Source organism: Lutjanus erythropterus, chromosome 11 (assembly GCF_056507025.1).
Source record: "Lutjanus erythropterus isolate fLutEry1 chromosome 11, fLutEry1.hap2, whole genome shotgun sequence".
NCBI lineage: Eukaryota > Metazoa > Chordata > Actinopteri > Lutjaniformes > Lutjanidae > Lutjanus > Lutjanus erythropterus.
The window spans coordinates 74,048-88,666 of record NC_139327.1 but is presented as its reverse complement, the minus strand read 5'-3'; the positions used below and the strand labels follow the sequence as shown (position 1 = coordinate 88,666).

General features: G+C 36.7%; 1 long non-coding RNA gene across 2 annotated transcripts; it reads right to left on the bottom strand.

The window, feature by feature from the left end:
- Positions 1 to 544: 544 nt before the first annotated feature.
- Positions 545 to 10,270, bottom strand: LOC146318496 (uncharacterized). 2 transcript variants are annotated; one of them, XR_014771561.1, is made up of 6 exons: positions 10,198 to 10,270; positions 9,861 to 9,962; positions 7,582 to 7,628; positions 6,150 to 6,227; positions 4,007 to 4,199; positions 545 to 1,020 (listed from the first exon to the last, which is right to left on the bottom strand). It is a non-coding gene; the product is annotated as an uncharacterized LOC146318496 (long non-coding RNA). The 2 variants fall into 2 exon arrangements; XR_014771562.1 differs by having other exon boundaries at positions 545 to 997.
- Between the last annotated feature and the right edge of the window lie 4,349 nt (positions 10,271 to 14,619).

The following is a 14,619-nucleotide window of genomic DNA, read 5'->3' as shown; positions in this document are numbered from 1 at the left end:
ATTGTGTTATCAGAAGTTGTTGTTCCAAAGGGAGAACAGCTGTGTGTTCAAGGACAAGTAACCAGTTAGTGCCTGACAATACATGAGAAGTAACTATGAGGAACAACAGTGACCAGTTCAGCATATAATTTTCTTACTATAATCCCCCCTTTTTGATCATACGTGATCACATAAAAAGGAAAGTAAAGGAAAATTATAAAAGACCATAAAAGATCACACCTTCTCTACAAACAATACAACAAAAAATAGTCCTTACATATGATAACATAATAGTAAAGTATAAGAGAGTGAAGAAAAATTTTAAAACATTACTTCATAAAATACTACCCCTGGAAAAAGCAAGATGCTGTTGTTACAGATGGGAGAATTTAGTATAACAAATGCAAGCAACTTAGGCAGGAAAGTTCCATATCTATTAACATAACAATGTCAAAATCTGGGTTGTCAATAGGATCAGGAATGTCTTCAGCATTGCATGGTGGGAGCCAATCAGGAGTAGTTAACTGTGTCATCTGATGGAAAACATTTTTTTTTACTTTAGGGAATGAACTCACAAGAAAACACATTGAGCCTCACAGGCCACACCATCCAGGGTGGCTGAATGCATGCCATGGCTGTTATTGGAGTTCCATCTCTGATCCCATGATGGTGACACTGAGGTTCATTCAGCACGCCACTTAGTTGGAGCCATGCAAGTTCTCGTTGGACAGTATGCCAATACTGTTGCCTCTTCTTCTCATCCTCGCGATGTGATGACCAATTTTGTTATAGGTGTCTCTGGTGGAGGTGGAACCCTTTTGCAGTGGCTGGCATGGATCCGGGTAACTCTTTTGGCAAACTTTACTGCCGTCTGTGCGGTCAGCAGCATGTGGAATGGACCCGTCCACTGCTTCGAGTGCCAGGTCTTTTGTCTCAGGACTCTCACCACTACCCAGTCACCAGGCTGCAGGTCATGAAGAGGTCCTGTGGCTGGAGCTGGTAGCGCTTCCTTCACCTGCTTATGAATGTTAGATAAAACAGCTATAGCAGTGGAGGGTGTGTTAGGGTCATTATATGGAAAGAATTTAGACATAGTTAATTCTGGGCATGCTGCGGCCTTGGCAGCTGCTTCTCCTCTGGTGTTCTCCTGTGAAAGTTGGTCATTGTTAGTGTGAGCATGACATTTACACACAGCAACCTGTTTTGGGAGCAGAACAGCATCCAGCAGTTGTAAAACAAGAGTGTGATGTGCTATAGGTTTGCCAGATGGTGTTTGAAAATTTCTCTTTTTCCAAATTGTACCAAAATCATGCATAAAGCCAAAAACATATCTACTGTCTGTGTAGATATTCACTGTTTTGTCTGTTGCTAGATTACATGCTTCTATGAGAGTGATTTGGCATTGACTGTATCATGTGCAGTTACCAATGGTGAAAAGAGTACAAGAAATCTGTTATATTGCTAAAACATTACTCAATTACAAGTAAAAGTACTGGCGTTAGAAATATATTTCAGTAAAAGTACAAAGTATTTGCCTGAAAAACTACTAGAGTATTAGTTACTTTCAACCATTGATGTCACTGTCACCTCTCCAAACTAGGGTTATAAATTTTGTGCATTTTCCAGAACCAATAGTTGAAAGCTTTGACTGATTAATCATTGATAATTTATGAGATACATAACACCATTTATTTTCTAATTTTGTTTTTTTTTCTTTTTGAGTCAAAGTTTAAGTTAAGGTTAGGGGTCTGTTTGTTGAATAAGGATTCAACAAACAGACCCCTAACCCCTGGTTACCACAGCGAAACTAATTACATTTTTTTTCCTGTGTCAGGGTTGCATGATGCTGATCCATCCACAAACAGTTCAAAATCTGGATTTTGCAAAGGTGTTTCTTGCAAATCTGGTCTGGGGGAACAAACTTCAGTTATTGTAAGAACATAGTTGTGTTCTTCGCACATCTCCTAACATGGACTGATGCAAAGAGCTGTATCTTCATGATACCCAAAAATGGAAATACATGGCTCTCAGGCCACAGAGAACAAAGAAACGCTGAATTGTTAGAGAAGGTTAGGGACTGTATGATATGTAGGCCTACACTACACATGAACCCATGGTTATCTTACCAGAAATATACCTCAGTTATATTGTATCTTTTCACAGTGATATCAAGGATTTCAAATAGAACAGTGTTATAAAGGAGCAATCTTGCTGCTGAAAGATAAGATGTTTTCTGCTAAATCAAAATCAATGAAACGTGGGAGCAAGGTGAGTTAGTTTAGAGTAACCTTAAAAAGTAGGAATTCCTGTAGCTAAAGCATCAAGTTTAGCTGAAAAGTAGGCTACAGGTCTCTGTCTGCCTCCATCATCCTAGAGTACTGAACACTCTTTGTCCACAGTCTGAGTAAAAGGTCGGTTTGGATCTGGTGACCCAAGAGTTAGAGTCATCAGAGTCTTCAGAAGGACATGTTTTAAGTCAACAAATGTTTATCCTGCATCAGCAGTCCATGTCACTTTACTATGTGCTTCTAGGCCTCGTTCGTGTGCGATTGCGCTCAGGGGTGTCTCGAGGACAGCATAATTGGGAATGAAGGTCCTGCAATAGGAACACAAAAGACATAACTTGTTTCTTTATGATTGGATTTGAAAATGTTTTGAAATGTCTACTCTTTTTTGGGAGAGGAATTTGGCCTCAGATATGATCACATGACCCAAAAATGTCACTTGTAGGACAAACTGCAGTTTTGACGAGCTAGTTTTGTGACCTTCTTCAGCCAAATGTTTCAAATGTGTCTTTTTCACACTGAACTTGAGTTAAAGCACGAATCATTTAATCATCAATATATTGTAATCGTGCACTTCCTGGTGACAGATTTAATTAGCTCAAACTTTCTCTTGAATTTTTAGCTGATTTTTGTTTTGTTTTAACTGAGAAAATTGGTGTGCACACAGGAGAATTTTCACAGGGAATGATTACAACTGCCCTTAATCAAGTGTTAAAGACTGGTGTAATACCGTCGATGGCCTCTCTCTATTTTTTATTTTTATTTTTATTTTTTTTGTTGAGTGGATATTATGGTTGACAGGGCCTTTAATTAGATTTTGGTGTGATCACAATTGGTTGCATGCCTCTGATTAGACCAATATAATTTTTAGGGATCTTCTGAAAGGCTGGGGTGTTTGTGATGTCACATGCTTTATGTAAATAGGCAAATGTGTGTTGTGTGTCTGGTACCAGTTGAACACATCTGAGTATGTAGACAACAAAGGTAATTTTTGTTGATAAACCTTCAAAACAGGGTTATATTGAACATTATGGTCAGATATTGAGTCCCATGATTCCGCCGCGAGTCAATCATCTTTTGAGTTGCATCAGTCTAGTGTTTGGCTCAGGGTAGTGTTTGGCTCAATGTCCCTTTTTGCCACAATGGAAACAAACATCTGGATCAGCTGTACGTAGACCTCCACAGAATGTCCTTGGAACATAGTCAATGCTGCCATATTTAGATCTTTCTCTCTGTTTTTTTCTCTCCCGCTTTGAGGAGTTTTCAGCATGCACAGCATGTCCTTTTGTCCCATGTTATGCACGTTGTTTCACCATTTGTGTCACAGTCAGTTCAGTGGCAAACTTTACACCTTCATCTGATGGTGATGGGAGGTGAGCCAGCCCCTGCTGTCTCCATCACAGGGAAATTCAGGACTTTGAGTACATTTCCCCCATGTTGGATCTCACTGGTGATAGGGAGATAAATGTATTTGAAGATTTTCTGAACTTCAGACCAGTATTTTTCTGTTCCTACTTTTTGCTTTTCCTTCCATAAACTATATGCTCTCCAATCTGCTGTGAACTTACTCTTGCCCTTCTTATGTTTGGTATCTTTCTTTTTTCTTTCTCATGCAATTCCTCAGTTTGTTCAACTGTCTTATACTGAAACTTTCTGTGCTCAGAAAATTACATTCAGTCTCCTGATTTTCCCCCCTCTTCTACTTTTCTAAAAGTAAATTAAATAAGTTTTCAGATTCTCACCAATGAGAATTGTTGAATCGCAGCGCTGAGTGAGTCTGGTCTTGGTCTCAGGCCCTCCTTCTCACTCATCTTTGTGGGGAGGTTGAGGCTGAAGGGAATATCTCCTCAGGGTGTGCACTACCACCATCGACCCCGAGTCCAAAAACCCTCAGACAAGCAATCCCACTTCTGACACCAAATTGTGGTGGAAAATCTGAAAATGAAGACAGACACAATGACCAAGATTGTCTGGTGTTTGATGCGGTGTTTCAATAGAGCTTTGCAAAGGATCAGTACACAGTCACACGGAAAGTGTGAAAGGAACTGATAATGAGTCAATAATGTAAATCTGTCTTATAGGGTGAGGAGATGAAGGAGTTTGGGTCAGGATGGACCTGAAGTGCTTAGTGGGAGAGTCAGGATGTGATTGTGTTATCAGAAGTTGTTGTTCCAAAGGGACAACAGCTGTGTGTTCAAGGACAAGTAACCAGTTAGTGCCTGACAATACATGAGAAGTAACTATGAGGAACAACAGTGACCAGTTCAGCATATAATTTTCCCACTATAGCATACACCACATTTGTGACCTGCGGTGAGATTAAATCTCTAATTGGATGGCCCTTTCCTGAGGCTCCATTAAAAATAAAAGGTAAATGGTTGAGCAGCCACGGATCGTCACCTGACCTCTTCCTATCCAGTGCTGTATGCACCAATTAATTATTCAGCACACCTATATCTCAGGTGAGGTGATAATATCTAGAAGATATCAAATTGAGAAGAGGTCAGGACAACGATCCAAAATCGCACACACAATAAAACCCTTTATTGGGGGGGGGGTTATGGAAGAAAAAAAAACTTTATCCTCTTAAAAAAAACAAATAAATCCCTAAAATATAAATGCAAAGAAAATAAATTATTACTAAAAAAAATTAGAATAAATGTGTAAAAAAAAAATTAACTAATGGAGACTAATTCCTAATTAAAAAAACCTTCAGTATTAAATAAAATTTATAAAAGAAGGGAAAAAAGAAGGAAAAGGGGATAGAAAAGCATGTCCTACTGTGTCAGGGTAGCTGTTTGATGAGAAAGAGCAAAAGTCAAATAACTGATTACTGATAGCTTGGCTCCATCTCCTGGACAAAAAGAGTCACTGCAAGGCCTATCAAGTGAACCCAATAGTACCTATCTGCAGACCCGGAGGCTGCAGATTCAGACCCACAGTTCTGGGACCCCCACAGTTCTGGGACCGCATTTCTAAGACCGTAGGTTTTCTGCGAAAGACCGTAGGTTTTCTGCGATAGCGCCACCTATTGAACTGGATGACAGCAAAATACTATTGACTGTCTAACGATAATATTGAAGGTTTATTCTACCCAAATGCCAAAATAATTGTGATTCACTATTAAAGTTTTAATTGTGATTCATTATTAAAGGTTTATTCCACCCAAATGCCAAAACAATTGTGATTCCTGATATTATCCAGATATAATGAAAATACGCAGATTCACACCTGCATTTCTCCAATATTAAAACCTAGGCCCCTAGGTTTTAATATTGGAGTTTTATTCCACCCATATACTACTTAATACAATATTAAAGGTACTTTCTAACTATAATATTGGAGGTTTATTCCACCCAAATGCCAAAATAATTGTACTTCATTATTAAAGGTTTATTCCACCCAAATGCCAAAACAATTGTGATTCCTGATATTATCCAAATATCATCAAAATATGCCTAAAAATCTTAAAATTGCTCTAAAACATACCAGAATCATTTTATCTTACATTTTGTTCAGAAACATAAGACATGTCTTTTTTGTGAACATCCTTTTTATTGAATAACAACTCGCAACGTGGCGCTGTTGTGAAAACAAGAGGGTCCTACAACTGCGGTCCTGGAGGTGCGGTCCTGAAACTGCTGCCTCCGGTTCTGCAGAGAGACCCTACTCAGTGAACCGCCAAACAATTCAGCAGCACATGGAGAGTCAGTTTACAGCCTCTACAAGGCCTCTAAAGCAATAGTAAAATAAAACATCATAATTATTTTCTAAAAGAGATTCACAAAAGATGAAATTAGTCCAGAGAATTTGAATTCTGGAGCCATATGGCTCACAGAATAAAGAAAAAATGTCTTTATAACTTCGGCTATTGTGCTGTTTCACCTCCTTTGTGGCAGTCCTTTCACCTTGCTGGGGGATGCAGCTTGCACCGGCTCAGGTCTTCACTTACACCAGACCATTCTGAAATACAGAGAAAAGGCCTGGTGTCAATGTAATAAACCCAAATAATATTGAAAGGAAGGCATTCAGACCAAAAATTGAAGCAAAACTGTCCTCAAAATCACTATTAACAATAATAAAAATAATAACAGTATTGATGGTGAAATACACCTCAAGTAATGAAAGCAAAAAAAAAACCTTAACTACCAACATGTACTACACGGGCTCTCAGGAAAGGTCAGAAGGTCACACTGCTTCAAAAACTGCTCATTCTTACAAAAGAGGATCGAACCCTGAAGGAATTTAGGGTCGAGTTAAATAGGATACTAGAGATACTAGAAAAGCAATTTCTAAAGAAATTACGACTGTGAATGCAACAAGCTGAAGCCAAGCTGCAATGCTGCATTGGCTTGCTGCAACAATATGCCTGACGCCACACTGAATAGCTGCGTGAATGATATAAGAAGGTTTGAATTATGTATAATACTTGAATATTAGTTAAAAAGCTAAAGCCACACTGAATAGCTGCCATGATAATGTAATAATACGTGAATTATGTAGAATATTTGAATATTATTTAGAAAGGCTGACACCACACTGAATAGCTACCTTTAAAATATAATAAAGTTTGAATTCTATGGAATTTCTGAATGTTTGTAGAATGACTGACACCACACTGAATAGCTGCCTTTTTAAGGTAATTAGGTAGAACATTTGGATTTTTGTTAAAAAGCTGATGTTAAAAAGCTGATGCCACACTGATAGCGGCCTCGAAAATATAATTTTTGAATTATGTAGAGTATTTGAATATTACTTAAAAACCTGACGCAACACTGAATACCTGCCATGTAAATATAATATTTGAATTATGTAGAATATTTGAATGTTTGTTAGAAAGCTGACCCCACGCTGAATAGCTGCCTTTATAATATCACAATGTTAGAATTCTGCTTCTGCTACAAACTGCTTATTTGGTCCAGCCATTCTGAAACAACAGAAACACACACACTAATGTTTTTTATAAAGCAGTATAACATTCATTTAGTGCAATAATGAACACTCAATAGCTACCTTCATGATATAACAATGTTTGAATTATGTGCAACATTTGACTGTTTGTTGCTTAAGAATTTAAAAAACAATGACTGTTATGAATGAGAAAAGTCATAGCCAGCATGTCCTAATTGATCTAGATTTTTAAATGCTTAAACAGAGTCTCTACTCCGAATTTCTTATCGACTCATTTCTAAATTTACAGGTTCCCCCACACATAAAAATACTCAGTTTCACTGCTCTAACAGAACTACTACTACCATTCAAACTACTATTACCAGAAGTATTGTCAGTGGTTCCTTTGATGATAAACAAGACGTACCTCGGCTGGCCGTTCAGGACTCTCAGACTCTCTCAACGCAGCGTTGGCTGTAGACAAGAAAAATCTCATTATAAATGTTATAATGGGGCAAACAGAAAAAAACATGAAGCACATCATCACAAATAGATTTGGAAAACAAGTACACATTTAACAGTGAACAAGTATTAACTCTATTCAAAACCAAGCCTATATAGCAGGGGTATTCAACTAAAATTCAAAGAGGTCCAGTTAGAGAAAATTTCCTAAAGCAAAGGTCCGGAACATCATAATGTCTAACTTGTGTTATGAGAGTGATATATACTGAAGTAGTGTAGTAGTTGTATCAGCGTCTACATCAGGGGTCTCATTTTAGTTCAGGGGCCACATACAGACCAATTTGATCTCAAGTGGGCCAGACCAGTAAAATTAAAGCATAATCTATTATATCTATCTATCTATTCTGGTGATTAATTGAGTAATCAGATAAAAAATATTGCGTGTTCTGCATTTTTTTCTATTACATTACTTTTGCTTTATTTAAGAACAATACAAAAGAGAAGATAAGACAGGTCTACAAGCAACTATAAATTACTAAAATAAAAATACTCAGTAAAGTAACTTTACTTTTACTGTAGATTTGCTTTTACTGTTTTTACTTTACTTTCTACTTTTGTTTCCAAGTACAAAGGTAAAAGTTAAGGTAGTAATGTCTGCAGAAACCACAAACAGAAGATGGAACTAACTCTTTTAACTGAAACAGTCACCAGGATGTTTTGTTCACTTGTTAAAATCACAACATTTTTCTTCTGGAGCAGGATGCTCCCAGACCCCCAGGGGACGGGGGACTGGTTTACCAACATGCCACCTTTTCCTTTTCTCTTATGACTTTTGCAGGTCTGTATTTAGTCATCAAAAAATACCAATAAGAATACCATTAAAGTTACAACAACAGCAATAAAAATGTTGATTTTTCAAAAAAGGAAACAATAACATGCAAAATTTTGAAATTGTAATTAAGTAAAAACACTAATACCACAATGTAAAAATACCTAAGTAAAGAATCTGAGTATTTTTTTCCATCACAGCAGGTCAGTGATCAGTGTTTCAGTGAATAGTGTTTTATTTATGGCAGCCCGCCACATTAAAAACATCGACACCACGATATGATTTTCTATTTTTGGAGCTGCGCACCTTTTTCGGGCATGGCTAGAAGCTCTAACTCTTTATTTGCACAACTCTCGCGAGATTTGTGTTCGTTATTTCTACTAAGATAATCAAACTCGCGCAATCTTTCGCGGGTCTAGGGTTCCCTTCTAGACACGACCCTCTCTGTCTGTCTGACAAACTAATGACAGCAGACTGTCTGTAAACAGCACGATGTTACACTCTGCAGTGTTTCACACAAAGACCTTATTTGTGTGGACACCCAGGTTTGGTTTGTCGCCAATTTTGTCATTTTTATTTTTTAATCAGTCCGAGATGACGACGGTATCAGTGATTGATTAGTGATCAATGTGCACTCCTCCCCTCCCTCACCTGTTCACTCCGCTGTGAGAAGATCTGAAAGTTTCTCACAGAGAAACAGACTCTCCTGTTTTACATATAGGCCTCCTTATACAGTTGTTTAAAAAAAAAGATCTGAAAATTTGAACCTTTTCCCTGTTTACACACTCACAACACACTGTAAGTAAAAGTGTGAGTGCAGACGTAGAAGTTTTGAAGCCTGCTCACTGAATATAAAAATCTATTCAAAGTAGAAAGTGAGGATTAATTTAAGTGCATCTGGTTGGTGTCGATGTCATTAACCATCACGTTAGTTTTGACTGTTGTAATAAACTCCGTCATTAACAACAGTCTCCTCCACACGCAGCTTCTCTGCAATTGGTCTGTGCGTTTCCTGATCACCTAAACCAGCGCTGGAAAGACTAGAATAGTTGCGCCAGTTAAAATAGAAGCGTCCTGTCAAAATTTCAAATCTATTAAGAATTTATTAGTTATAGGTCCGGGTCCGTATAGGACGGCGTGCGGGTCCGGACTCGGACCGCGGTCCGCCTGTTAAGGGAACCCTGCTATATAGGATACTTACAGATGGTCTGGGTCCATCTGAAGAGTAGCAATGAATGTTGAGTAAAAAGCACATAGCTGCACTGCTTTTTCCTGTCCCTGAGAGGAGAGGAGAGGAGAGGAGAGGAGAGGAGAGGAGAGGAGAGGAAACTTTAGCGCCATGTCTGGAAATCAGCAGTTTTCAGAGTCATGGTGTAACACTATAGTATTTATGACAGAAAAACACAGTCACATACGAGGTACAGGTCAGGCAGTTGTCAGGTGTATTCGTCGTAGCCTCTCAGTGTGGCTTAGCTGTGCAAAGCATGGTCAAATGTTGCTGGAGCCCTCCTTGATTTCTGTTTGTTGTTCATGAAGGACACAAGCACACAAACATAAAAAAAGGATATGACAGTTGGCATATACCATAACAGTCTGTGGTTTTGCACATGTACATCACAGAAATCTCTGTTTAACACTTGAGTACCAGAGCAAAACAGAAGGAGCAGTGACTTAACCTTTAAATGTTTTCACATTATAACTATTGCTCATACTAATGGTATGCATAATCTATGAACTGTAAAGTTGACTTACAGCATGTTTGACTCCAGCTCAAGATGACTGCTGATGTTGCTTGTTGCTTCATTGACATGTGCCCAACTTGTCAGAGCCTTGTGAGAGGAAGAGAAAAATGTTACACCATTGATGCATATAAAAAAGCACAATACAGACAGTGTACATTACATGCTTATATACCACTAATACACAATAAAAAAGAGACACATATCATGCATGGGAGGAGGCTGTTCTTATTTACCTGGCACAGGTTAAGATTTATAGAGCAGATAATAGTGGTGTGTTCCTGTGAGTTTTGTCTCTCCATCTCTGGAACATGTTTGTTTCCTGTTAAGAACAAGTGCACAAACACAGATCAACACTCATTTACATGTATACCTCTGCAAATGAAAATAATAAAAAAAAATTCAAGATGTTGTAAGTTATGTATGTTAATTATTATGTATGCTATTATTATTCATAGATCAGTGGAAGAGAGAGATGGCATTAACCAATAATGTATATGGTATTATACTGGACAAAAAGAGTCACTGCACGGCCTATCAAGTGAACCGTCAAACAATTCAGCAGCACATGGAGAGTCAGTTTACAGCCTCCGCAAAACCTCTAAAGCAATAGTAAAATAAAATATCATAATTATTTTCTAAAAGAGAGTCACAAAAGATGAAATTAGTCCAGAGAAGTTGAATTTTGGAGCAAAAAGTTAAGTGCATGAAAATCGGAGGTGCTTGAATTCATGGCTCTTTGCGCTAGCCAACTAATTAATTAAAGCGCTCATCATATTATTATCATTATTATTATTATTATTATCATTATTATTATTATTATCATTATTATTATTATTATTAATGAAAACACTCAAATTTGTTTTTTCATGAACAAATAATCATGTCTGTTCCTTTTTGTTCCTTTTTTCCTATTATGCCATTTTTTTGGACAGAATGTGAGCACAATTCCTCAAATTCTGTCTAAAAAAATGGTATTAGGACACCCTCTGGCGGACACAATTGGGAACAACATGTAATATCCTCTTTTTGCCTCAGCTCCGCTGTGCTAATTTTAGCAACAGGCTAATTGTCTTGCACAAGCTGCTTTTTCGCAGTCAAAGAAGACACTTGATGGCCCGTGACAAAATAAGCTTTTATTAAAAAGCTAATGTGCGCGACGTCTCGGCCTTGAAAGACCTTCTTCAGGCACAAAATGTGTATATTTCTCACCAGCTGTAGCGCCGGCCGAGTCCGGAAGGCAGGCCTCGATTGGCCAGGTGAAATCAAGATGTCAACGTCACATCCGGCTCTAAGGTCTGATGCTCCCTTCAAAATAAGAGTCCTTGGGCTAAATGACAAATGTCGTGATTTTTACACCTTTTCTACCATGAATTAATTTTAATTTCATGAATTGTGTGTCCCTTATTTATCTTTTATTCAATATATGAACTGTGTATGTTTTAACCTCTTACTGTCCATATATATGAATTGTTTATTTTACATTTCATGCTGTATATTCATGAATTGGTTGATTTAAATCCTTGTGTACATACATGAATTTATATTAAACCGTTCTGGATACAACTACATTATTTTGCCCTGTATTTACTTATTTGCATTGTTCTTTTTAGCATTTGTCAATTATTTAAAGAATCCCACAAACAGACTTAATCAATTTAAAATCCATAATAATCCAAATGGTTGTGGTTAGGATTCAAATCCCTCGGTGAGAATATTATCAACCTCTGTCTACCCCAATTGGGGCTAGGCAAGGAAATTACTATGGTTAGGATCAGGAGCTTGCTCCGCTGGGTAGGGCATATAAGTGCTAATACTGCCAGACACACCTCTCAGACTTGGCCGGGGACACACGGGACCATCACAATAACATCACAAAGGTAATCAGTATAACGAACATACAAAGAACTGAGGTCAATAATTGACATTACAATACCATGTTAATTATTAGTGCCATATTGAGGTGTTATTGTCCTTCCATCACATTCTAATGGTGTTATAATGGCACAATAATATAGAACATCAACATAAGATTTCAAATGTCACTGATGACATTATGTCAACAGACATTCAAATTAAGGAACTCTTCCCATCAATGTGGTATATAAATCATCCTCATAAACATAAAGTGTTGTTTGTTGTCCTTGGAAACATTCTCCGTGCCATTTGGTCTGGAGTCAAATAATACAATCATATTATTATCATCTTCATCATCATTATTGTCATCATTATTGTCATTATTATTATTATTATTATTATTATTATTATTATTAATGAAAACACTCTCAAATTTGATTTTTCATGAACAAATAACCATGTCTGTTCCTTTTTGTACCAGCAATTGTGTTACACAAGTCTTCTTCTTCTTCTTCTTCTTCTTCTTCTTCTTCTTCTTCTTCTTCTTCTTCTTTTTTCTACTCCATAGATCTGGAATGAAATTGTTATTGTTATTAAGTAAAACATTTGCCACCTGAGGCCTAGAATGCTGTACTTATCTTCAAATTCTGTCCGCAATTTGGTATTCCTCAATAAGGATCATTTTGTCATTAATCAAACCACTTTATACATTTTGTTTTCCATAACTGGATGGCAATAACTGTGCATTTTTATGCCACAAATTGTGTTAAACCAGTTTTCCCTACCTAATTGGTCTGGAATCAAATTATTATTATCATTAAATAAAAACACTGGCCACCTGAGGCCTATTATGCCATTTTTTAGACAGAATGTGAGCACAAATCCACAAATTCTGTCTAAAAAAATGGTATTAGGACTCCCTCTGGAGGACACAATTGGGAACAACATGTAATATTTTCTTTTTGCCAATATGGCACTAATGTTAATTATTAGTGCCATATTGAGGTGTTATTGTCCTTCCATCACATTCTAATGGTGTTATAATGGCACAATAATATAGAACATCAACATAAGATTTCAAATGTCACTGATGACATTATGTCAACAGACATTCAAATTAAGGAACTCTTCCCATCAATGTGGTATATAAATCATCCTCATAAACATAAAGTGTTGTTTGTTGTCCTTGGAAACATTCTCCGTGCCATTTGGTCTGGAGTCAAATAATACAATCATATTATTATCATCTTCATCATCATTATTGTCATCATTATTGTCATTATTATTATTATTATTATTATTATTATTATTATTATTAATGAAAACACTCTCAAATTTGATTTTTCATGAACAAATAACCATGTCTGTTCCTTTTTGTACCAGCAATTGTGTTACACAAGTCTTCTTCTTCTTCTTCTTCTTCTTCTTCTTCTTCTTCTTCTTCTTCTTCTTCTTTCTACTCCATAGATCTGGAATGAAATTGTTATTGTTATTAAGTAAAACATTTGCCACCTGAGGCCTAGAATGCTGTACTTATCTTCAAATTCTGTCCGCAATTTGGTATTCCTCAATAAGGATCATTTTGTCATTAATCAAACCACTTTATACATTTTGTTTTCCATAACTGGATGGCAATAACTGTGCATTTTTATGCCACAAATTGTGTTAAACCAGTTTTCCCTACCTAATTGGTCTGGAATCAAATTATTATTATCATTAAATAAAAACACTTGCCACCTGAGGCCTATTATGCCATTTTTTAGACAGAATGTGAGCACAAATCCACAAATTCTGTCTAAAAAAATGGTATTAGGACTCCCTCTGGAGGACACAATTGGGAACAACATGTAATATTTTCTTTTTGCCAATATGGCACTAATGTTAATTATTAGTGCCATATTGAGGTGTTATTGTCCTTCCATCACATTCTAATGGTGTTTTAATGGCACAATAATATAGAACATCAACATAAGATTTCAAATGTCACTGATGACATTATGTCAACAGACATTCAAATTAAGGAACTCTTCCCATCAATGTGGTATATAAATCATCCTCATAAACATAAAGTGTTGTTTGTTGTCCTTGGAAACATTCTCCGTGCCATTTGGTCTGGAGTCAAATAATACAATCATATTATTATCATCTTCATCATCATTATTGTCATCATTATTGTCATTATTATTATTATTATTATTATTATTATTATTAATGAAAACACTCTCAAATTTGATTTTTCATGAACAAATAACCATGTCTGTTCCTTTTTGTACCAGCAATTGTGTTACACAAGTCTTCTTCTTCTTCTTCTTCTTCTTCTTCTTCTTCTTCTTCTTCTTTCTACTCCATAGATCTGGAATGAAATTGTTATTGTTATTAAGTAAAACATTTGCCACCTGAGGCCTAGAATGCTGTACTTATCTTCAAATTCTGTCCGCAATTTGGTATTCCTCAATAAGGATCATTTTGTCATTAATCAAACCACTTTATACATTTTGTTTTCCATAACTGGATGGCAATAACTGTGCATTTTTATGCCACAAATTGTGTTAAACCAGTTTTCCCTACCTAATTGGTC